Source organism: Phodopus roborovskii, unplaced genomic scaffold (assembly GCF_943737965.1).
Source record: "Phodopus roborovskii unplaced genomic scaffold, PHOROB, whole genome shotgun sequence".
NCBI lineage: Eukaryota > Metazoa > Chordata > Mammalia > Rodentia > Cricetidae > Phodopus > Phodopus roborovskii.
In genome coordinates this window covers 5,293,427-5,304,100 of record NW_026126602.1, presented here as the reverse complement: position 1 = coordinate 5,304,100, position 10,674 = coordinate 5,293,427, and the positions used below count along the sequence as shown (strand labels likewise).

The following is a 10,674-nucleotide window of genomic DNA, read 5'->3' as shown; positions in this document are numbered from 1 at the left end:
AATAACATTACTGTCCAGGAATCTCCAGAAAAAAAATTAATAGAACATTCCTTCCAGTTTAGCAAAGCCCACAAGAGGATTTCAGAAGCCAGAATGAGTTATAACCCCTCCTTCAGCTTTTATTACAGTGGATGGCAGAAGTTATCTTATGTAGTTATAATATCTCTAGCATAAAAGACCCACAGACCACTTTTCAAGCAGATATGATTAATTTAACATATGAGAGAAGGTCTGTGATGTGCATTATGATGATGTCATCATGTGTTTTCTGAGTCTTCTGAGGTGCTGGCTCTAGAAGCAGGGTTGCAGTCTCATACCCCCTTCAGCTCCCAGTATGATTATGTCAAGTGATAACTAAGACTCCCTGTATGAAGAGAAGCAGGGAGAACAAGACAACCGGAGAATAAAAATACTGTGTACTTGATGACTCTTAGATGGTAAACTATTTTTGTTGTTGTTTGTTTGTTTTCTTGTTTTTGTTTTTTGTTTTTTTGTTTTTCAAGACAGGGTTTCTCTGTATTGTTTTGGAGCCCATCCTGGCACTTTCTCTGTAGACCAAGCTGGCCTCAAACTCACAGAGAGATCCGCCTGCCTCTGCTTTCTGAGTGCTAGGATCAAAGGTGTGCGGCATCACCACTTGACTGAAGGCACACTATTTTAAAAAGGTTGTTGTTTATCCCATGATGTTTATTCCAAGTGCCTGCGGTATGAAAGGGATGGGGGCTCACCCATGGAATGTCATCCATGGAGAGAAAGCTCAACTAGGAACTCCAACTCACTACCTCATCTTCCTCAGTCAGTCCTGGCTGGGTGTTTGCAAACCCCTGCCTTGATGATTTCATCTCTCTGTTATTTATTCTTTCACTCAGAAAGCTCACTTGAGGGGACACCACCCAAGTCTTCTCTCTTTATTGGGAACTGCAACTGACCTATGTAACAGGGTTTCCTTAGTCAATTTTCTTTGCTTATTTTAAGTATATGACTGGTGTTGTTTTGGTCTTGCTCTTTATTTTTTTCCTTTGGCTTGCTATAAACATAATAAAATGCAACCATTTAAAACTAAAAGTATGGCTATCATAGATAATTCTCTAGTTTGTACAGTACAAGATCTTTCTTAAGATCTTGGGAGATTTTATGCCAAACCACAGCAAAGGTAGCTTAGTATGGGAAAAGCTATAATTGAGAAGCAATTAAATTTATCAGTGGGCTAAAAATGCAATATACATTGTGTCTATGTAGAAAAAGATAGTCTGTGTGTGAAATATTTGGCTGTTTCCACCTCTTTTCCAGGAGCTGAAATATTAGCAACATGGTTTAATGAATTAGTATTGTTAATTTTGGAAGCTGCTCAATCAATACACCCTCCTTCACCTCTTTCTCAACTTAGTAAGATACTATTGATATCTGTAACAATCAAAGTAGTTTCTGTGGCAGTTGACCTGGTTAGCACTAACAAGTGCCTCATTCATTAAACTTGGAGCTAGTCCCAAAAAAGTCCCTAGTCTTGTCCCACCCACCTTTTCAATGTTTTGTTTTGTTTTTATAAATCCCTTACTGTGTGAAGTTCCTAGTACAATTTCCCTTTTCTTGAGTGAACCCTGACAAATCACAGTAAGATGTCCTAAGGTGACCAGCTGGATGCATAAAGATGGGAGCCCTGGGGTCAACACCCAGAATCAAAAGAAGTTTTAAGGATAAATGACAATCCATGCAGTATTTCTTTAGCTGAACTTTTCAGACAATTCAATCCCAGCACTCAGTAATTTGAGGAAGGAGGATCTTAAGTTCAAAACCAGCCTGGGTAATACAGCAAGACCCTTACACACACACACACCCCAAAAAAGAAAGAAAAGGCAAAACCCCACAATAATAATGATAGTAATAATTAATAATAACAATAATAATGATAAGAGTGAAATGTGAAGAAAAACAGGATTTTGTTGTGACTATTATTTTATATACACAATACAAAGTTCTAGAACAGATCTTTTTGAAACACAGAAACGAGTCATATTCACAATTAATGTCTTGTTTAAAACAAAAATCAAAATCAAAGATGTGCCTAAAAGTTCCTGGTGGCCAGGTGTGGTGACACATATCTTTACTATTGGGAAAGCCAATGAGATAGATTTAATGGGTGTGGTGTTGACTTGCATTTCTGTAATAATTAGTGCTGCTGAACACTCTTCAGGATAGTTGGCCCTTTGTAGAAATGCCTACTGAAGTCTTTTCCATTTTGGAAACTCATTTTTTCATTGTTCATAATTGGCTTTCTGTATCTCAATAATAGGTTTCTCTGCCAATGCAGTAAGCCGAATCAAGCTGAATTGAAAAAGTAAAAGGACAGGTTTATTTGAGCAAAGCAACTCCCAGATGAATCCTCCCACCCTAAAGATTGCATGTGTGTTTCTGTTTGTATATTCACCATATGCATTCAGTGCCTGTGGGAGCAAATGGTGTTGTATTCCCTGGAACTTGAGATACAGGTGGTTATGAGTTGCCCAATGTGGATGCTAGAAACAGATCCCTCTGCAAAGACCAGCAAGTGATCTTAACCACCGAACTGACTCTCCATGCCATGAAACTAGCACTTTAAAAGGTGTGATGAATATTATTTTTCAACCTGCCTCAGTTTTTATCTCATGCTTTGTCTCACCTCTCATATCTATGGTCCTGGTCACACGTTAATGAAAGGGCCATAAGCTCCTTTTTCTAGAGATAAGAAGGATGACTGCTTTATCAAGCAAGAACTTTCCTCAAGCCCCCAAAGGAATGGAGGCCCTAATCCCAATGCCTGACCTTGGGATAAGAACTTCTGGGGAGCAGAAACTATACTACAGTCTCTTAGTCTTACTGTACAGGCCTGTTCCCCCTAACTCTGCCAAAAGTGGAGGCCTTGATATCTTACTCTTTTCCCATTATAGCAAACTGTTCTGATTTCTCAGTATTTATTAACTGAACTCTTAACCCAATGGCTCAGGCTTGGGATCTGAATTGTAGGCATTCCATCCTTGAGATCAGGTGTGTCAGGTAAAATCTCTAACTTTCCTATTCTTGGTGTAATTGGGAGGGCACAATGGGATTCCTGGTTCCACGATGGTGAGATTTTTTTTCCCAAAGAATTATTTTGTTTAGAGAGGCTATCATTGTACACATTTTTATACTTTACCAAAGCCCACACAAAAATCCCCCAAGGTAAAGGCATTAATAGTGAGAATCTTTAAAAATAAAAGTGAAAGGTCCTGGAGAAATGTAGTCTGCAATGCCAAAATGCTGGAACTTTGTCAGACAGCAATGGTCGACCTGTGGTCCATGGCACCAATCACATGAGCAAAATTTCTAGGCTTAGGTGATTTTGTAGCTTCCTCCTCTCCTTACAATTGTTCTTCCAAGAATTTCTGCATGTAAATACCTTCTCATTCTTGAAAATTCCACTCAAATGTGGCTTCAACTGCGAAGCTTCCTAGTCTTTAATCAAGCTTCCTTGCTTCCATAACACCTCGACCAAAAAACATTCCACATAAACTTATTGTAAATTCTGTGTGTTTTCACATTTGTGTGAACACACTCACAGGACAAATATGGAGGTCAGATCACAACCTTAGATTTTGGCCTTCATCTTCTAACCTTGCTTGAAACAGGGTCTCTGCTGTTTTTCTGCTGCATGTGCAAGGTGTGTTATAATACAACTTCTGAGGGATCTTGGTGGAAAGCTATGGTGCAGGACAAACACACCATGCAGACAGAGCTTATGTGGTTACATGGGAAGTTTTATTGGGAAAAGGGGAGAGAGAGAGAGAGAGAGAGAGAGAGAGAGAGAGAGAGAGAGAGAGAGAGAGGGAGAGAGAGAAGGAGGGAGGGGAGGAGGGAGAGAGAGGTAGTACAAAGCCCAGAGAAGCTGCAGAAAAGAGTGGGAATTGGCAGAGCTTGTCTATTAAAGTGACCTTTTGCATCTGCATACAGACTATGTAGTGACATAAGCAGCCATAGGACCCTGGACTGGCCAGGGTACTACTTGAGCTCACCCTGCCAGTTGACAGGAGACAGGCCAGCATAATGCCTGAATCTTAACATTCCCATCTTTTGCTTATTATAAAAAGGTGAGGAAATCAAAGGGGATAGCAGATTGGACAGGGATGGGGTGCTTCGTGATGGTTTGTGGGCACCAAAATCTTGGACCTGAGAAAGCTCGGATGTTAGCCATGTCCTGGGGTAGCTGGTTGCCTCATGGATATCCAGGCTCTATGGAACTGCCCCGTGCATCTTGGACCTGGCAAGGTGCTGTCAGAACAGAGAACAAAGTTAAGTTTAGGGAAATTTTTTTTCTAGGCTCTGGTAATTGAAGGAGAGTAGTGTCAAGACCAGGGAAATGTGGGGAGACTCAGGCTGTTTAGATCCTGGTAATTGATGGGTGCATCTGGCCTGTGTTAAGAGTTGGTTTTTCTGCCGGTCTGGTCCCAGAGCAGCTCCAGCCCCAAATAACACTCAGAGACGCTGTATTAGATATAAAGCTGTTGGCCTGTTTCTAATGTTTCTTATTGGCTAGCTCTGTCTTAAATATTAACTCATTTCTATTAATCTTAGTATTTCCATGTGGTCTTATCTTACCAGAGGGCCCAGACCTCTGTTCTCTCAAGTCCTTAAATCCTCCCTGTCTCCTAGTCCTGCCTAACTTGCTTTCCTATTGGCCAACAGTGCTTTATTCATTAACCAATAAGAGAAACATATTTACAGAATGACATCTCCCATTATCTCCTCTTTTCTGTCTAAAACAAAAAGAAGGGTTTTAGCCTTAACATAATAAAATATATAACAAAACAGTTATCAAATAAGAACCATAGTTAACAATATTTAGTCCATTAACATTTAGTAAGATTTAAAGAAAATATTCTATTATCTATCCTATCTTTGTGAGTCTAAAGTCTTATATGTAACTTATCTTTAATCTTAACTAAGGAAAACTATAACCATAACTATCTGTCTTCAACTCAGGGGAAGAAGTAGGGAGGAAATTCAAGATGGAGGATGGAGAGAGCAGAATGTAGGTTCCTCTCTCCAGTAAGATGAGACCACGTGGAAATACTTAGATTAATAGAAATGGATTAATATTTAAGACAGAGCCAGTCAATAAGAAACTAGTAAGTGGCAAACAGCTTTATTTATTAAGCAATAAGAGAAACATATTTATAGAAAGACATCTCCCATCAGACCTGTTTGAGGTGAATCCAAGTCAATTTTCTGGAACTTATAAGAATTCTTTGAGTTTATGAAAAGATAAGTTTTAGACATATTGGCATTCCCACTTTGTAATTTGTACTGAAATCCACATAGCATAAAAGGTGGTATACTCACATAGTGGTAGTATTCTGTTAGGATAATAGCTTATCAGAATTTTATTGTCTAATGTTAAGACTATGAACTTTTGGAGTCTTAATATAACAGTAGCATAATGAGAGAGAGAAATCTGGAACATGTCTCGTTCTTTTAAACGTCTTAAATCATTTGCTTTCATCGGCATTTAAACTTTTTATTCTTAGACATTTATATCTTGCATTTATACACCTTAACAATTTGCATTTATTAACCTTAATAACAGAATTCACTCTAAACTGCGGAGGCATCTCTCTTCCCCCTTGTTCCTTTTTATGAAATCTGGGCTATGACTAAAGAATGCCTTTGCTTCTCACCTCACTTAGCCTAATCTAGATGATTGCTCATAGACAGGGCCAGAGGCTTTCTCTTAGAGGATTTCAGATATTATCAAATTGACAATCAATATTAAACATCATAGAATATTGTCAAAGAGTGGTATTGTGAACATTTTTGCTTTTGTTTTTCTGAGGCAGTGTCTAATATGATCGCTCAGGCTGGCCTGTAACTATGTAAAACAGGCTGGTCTAGAACTTGCAGTAATCCTCCTGCCTCAGTTTCTTTTCCATGTATTGGTATTACTGACATGCACTATGACATTGGACATTCTGAATATCTTTACACACAAGTTTTGGTGAACATAATACAGCTGTTTTTTTATATCTGTCAACATTTTTATATATCTTTCTATTTCAAGATTACTACTTTGTTTTAATTATCTTATATGTCTTGTTTGTCACATTAAATTGTGAGTTCCTTGAGGTTAATTTTGTTTATTTTTGGTACAACAGGAAGCCAATTCCAGGGTTGAAGACATGTAGGGGAAGAACTCTGCCACTGAGATGCACTCCCAACCACATTCAAATGTAGTAGGAATTTAGGAAGTATTTGTAAAGGAAGGAACATCTAAAATAATCATTTAAAACTTAATCTTTATTCATTTATGCTTCTTAAGACACACAAGTCTATCATTTTGTATTTCTTATGGCCATATGCAAAAGCAGATATATTTTAAAATGAAATATAGCAATACATGATCAAGAGTATTTCACATTAGGTCATATACTGAAAATACTTAAAGACATTAAACAGTATCTCATGAGATTTTCAGTTAGAATAATAGATTCATATAATTAGAAGGCAGTTTGGGAACTGATTCAATCTATCACATTCATGAATATATTACAGTAGAACTTATCACTTTAAACCAATAAAAATACACACATTTTTTAAAAATTGATTCTCTCTCTCTCTCTCTTTCTCTCTCTCTCTCTCTCTCTCTCTCTCTCTCTCTCTCTCTGTGTGTCCATGTGTGCAGGTGCCTGTAGAGAACAGAGGAGTCTTATCTCCTGGATCTGGAATTACAGGTGGCTGTGGGCCACACAATATAGACTCCAGGAATCAAACTTTGGTCCTCTAGAAGAGCAATACATGTTCCTGACTGCTGAGTGAGCTCTTACTCCCAAACAAATAAACAAAACCCTTTTTTAAAAAATCAGATTTCTTTATCCTATCTTGTTAGTGTTCGTGTTTTACCTACAATGTATATGCATGGCATGGATTTCTGGTACTGGAGGATATCAGAAAACGGCATTGGATTCCCAAGAACTGGAATTATTAGAGGTTGTTAACTATTGTGTGGGTGCTAGGAAACAAACCTGTGTTCTCTGTGAGAGCAAAAAAATGCTCTGATCTCCTGAGACATTTCTCTAGAGCAGTGGTTCTCAACCTTGCTAATACTTAGGCCCTTTAATACAATTTCTCACAATGTGTGGCCCCCAACCCTAAAATTATTTTTATTGCTACTTTATAACTGTAATTTTGCTATTATGAACCATAATTCAAATATCTGATATGCAGGGTATCTTATATGTGGCCCCCAAAGGAATTTCAACCCACAGGTTGAGAACCACTGCTCTAGACCTCTCCCTTCCTTCCTTCCTTCCTTCCTTCCTTCCTTCCTTCCTTCCTTTCCTTTCCTTTCCTTTCCTTCTAGTACATGGCTGTACTAGAACTCACTATGTAGACCAGGGTGGCCTTGAACACATGGAGCTCTGACTGCCTCTTTTGAGTGCTGTGATTAAAGGCATGCACCACCATACCTGGCACATTTCTCTTTTTAGATAAGAACCACACTATTTTGTCAAGGCTTGTAGGTGGAGTTTTCCATAGTCATACTCAAATAAACAAACTGAGGCTTATATTAATTACAAATGCTTGGCCAATACATAGGCTTATTACTAACTAGCTCTTAGCATTTTAAGTTAACCCCTATTGCTTATTTATGCTCTGCCAGGTGGCAGTACCTTTATTAGCACAGCATGTTCACCTCCTGCTCTCTACGCATCTGCCTGACAGCTTCTCTGATTCTGTGTTTACTCATCCCATCATTCTTAGTTTGGCTTTTCCACCCACCTTTATCTTGTTCAGCTATTGAGTAGTTATCTTGTTTATTAAATCAATCATAGTGGCATATATTCACACAGTATACAGAAGGATTACGCCACAGCAAAGACTGGCTTGAACTCCTTAGTTAGAGTGTGACTCTCCTGCATCAGTTTCCCTGGGGTGTGTGTAAACCAGAGTAGAACTTTTGGGAGTCAGTTCTTGACTTCCACCATGTGGGTTCTGGGAACTGAACTCAAGTTGTTAGGTTGGTGGCAAGCATTTTTACCCACTGAGCCATTTCACTAGCTCCCCAACTCATTATTTTTCAAAACATAAATTGACCTCTTTAGTGAATGTGAAAAATGTAGTCTATGTGGTACTATAGTTTTACATATATGTATACTTTGTATTAAACCATGATATATACATCTATCTCTTGAACCATTTAAAATTTTTAATAACTTTTTATGTGTACTGTTTTGGCTGCATGTCTGTGTGCCACTGTGTGCCTGGTTCCTAAGGAAACCCGAAGGGAGTGTCAGATCTCATGGAACTGGAGTTACAGACATTATAAGCTACCATGAAGGTGTTGGGAATTGAACCTGTCTGGAAGAACAGTCAGTGCTCTTAAGCACTGACCTATCTCTCTAGCCCCTTGCATTGTTACTTTGTTGTAAAAAAAAAAAAAAAAAAAAAAAAAACACACACACACACACACACACACACTTCTTTTAGTTTTTTGAAGTATACTATACATGATTATCTATAATTACTCCACTGTATACTATCACATTAGAAGTTCTTACTCTTATCTACCAATAACTTAGTGTCATGAGTCAAACTTCCAGACTTCTCTACTTCCTGTCTCACCTCTAGTAATTATTCTACTTCCAACTTCTCTAAATACAAGGCAGCTGTGTTAGTTCGGGTTACAATCATTAAAAAGAAACACCATGATCAAACCACCAGGGGAAGGGGGGATGGTGGGTAGGGTGTGTGTGTCTTATTTGGTTTACACTTCCATAGCACTGTTCATCTTTGAAGAAAGTCAGGGCAGGAACTCAAACAGGGAAGAATCTGGAAGCAGTAACTAATGCAGAGGCCATGGAGGAGTTGCTTACTGACTTGCTCACTCAAGGCTTACTCAGCTTGCTTTTTTATAGAACCTAGAAGCACCAGCCCAAGGATGGCACCACCCTCAAGGGGCTGGGCTCTCCCACATCAATCACTAACTAAGAAAATGCTTTGCAGGCTTGCCAACAGCCTGATCTCAAGGTGGCATTTTCTCAATTGGGATCCCCTTTCTTTTTTTTTAGCTTCTGGATTTGGACCAGCTCTGGTCCTTTTAGGGTAGTATGTCTAAACACTACTTTCGGTCTCTGAGATAAATGTTTTTTTTAAATATATATTTCACAATTAGATCATGCAATACTCGTTTTCATGTGCTTGGCTTCTTTCATTTAGCATAATCACCAGTTCCATTCATTCAGTCAGGAATAACAGGATTTGTGACCACTGAAGTGCTTAGTGAGTAAGAATATTCGATGCCAAGCCTGACCACCTGAATCCAATCCTCAGAACTCCCATGGTAGAAAGAGGGAACTAATTCTGCAAGTTGTCCTGACTTGCACTTTTGTGTTATGCATGACCCACTCTCCTCATACACACAACTAAATGTAACAAAAAAAAAAAAAAAAAAGATTGGGAGGACTTCATTTTTCTTAAGGCTCATCAGTTTTCCATGTATATATACCACATTTAAAAAGTCCATTTATTGGTAGATACTTAGCTTGCGTCTACTTCCTGGGGGGGGGGGAAGCTAGTTTAAATATCTCTTACCCAAATAACCTTAATTTCCTTTATCCTTATACTATTCTATAACTGGAAATCCATAGAACTATACATTAAATTCAGTGCAATCACTGGCAAAACATGCAATTGATATTACCCGAATATCAACAGAGCCAGTAGGGTAGCTTGTTACATACGTCTAATTAATAGTTGTCAAAATGAAGTATTAAAAACAAACCTTCAAACCCTTGTTATGAATATGCGTAGCTGAGCAGACTAGGAGAAGGACCCCAGTTCAAGAAAAGAGGTGAGGAAAAAGAAATTAAACACACAAAGCCTTTTCATCTTGAGAAAGTTAAAGAAACTTCCTTTGGAAAGATTAGAAGTCGTAATTTATAGTAGGTTTATGATTTGATTGACACTTAGCTTACTAACTCACTAAATTTTAGGACCTTGGGCACGCCAACTAACATTTCCTCATTTATAAATACCCTACAGTGCTTTTGGAATACATCGTGTGCTTGCCAAGTATCACACATATGTAGGTGGTAAGGTACTTGCAAGCGATTCTTTCCCGATACCTGCTCTTACTCTCCGCCAGCGCGTTTTGTCATTTGATTAATCAGTGAGTCCTGAATTTTTTCTGGGGTACTTAACACCCGGTCACCTTTGAGTACAACAGGGCGCATGAGTTCTGAGAGAACTCTTCAGATGACACTTCCCGCAATACCAAGGTGAACCTGCTATGGAGGAATAAAATACCTGTCAGAGAAACTACTGAGATTAATTTTTGCAGGGAGCGAAGGCAGCACTTCAGAGACCATCCCCCAAACGCAACCCGGAAAAAAAGGAACTTCCGCCACACACAGGGAGTGTGGGGATACACTGAGAAACCGAACCGGAACAGGAGGGAATGACGCCAGCCCACTGAGGAAGGTGTCAGGAAGCGCTGGGGGACTACAGTTCCCATAAGCCCGCGGGGCAAGGTGAGGGGCAGGCGTCGAGACCTAACCGGACAGGCCTTGCCCGTCTTTTGGCTATTTCAAGGTAAATGCCGACACCGCGGCTCCAAGGGAAGAGTTGACTTATGATTCGCAGCTAGATTGTACGAGTAACCCACCCAAC

The 10,674-nt window shown here is 39.1% G+C and overlaps 1 protein-coding gene across 1 annotated transcript in view; it reads left to right on the top strand.

Annotated features, from left to right (window-relative positions):
- Positions 1-10,437: 10,437 nt before the first annotated feature.
- The window catches only part of Acbd5 (acyl-CoA binding domain containing 5), a 35,757-nt gene continuing 35,520 nt past the window's right edge, over positions 10,438-10,674 (top strand). Inside the window, exon 1 of the mRNA XM_051205589.1 lies at positions 10,438-10,596. The gene's annotated coding sequence lies outside the window, so the exon portion shown is untranslated. The remainder of the gene's footprint in view (positions 10,597-10,674) is intronic.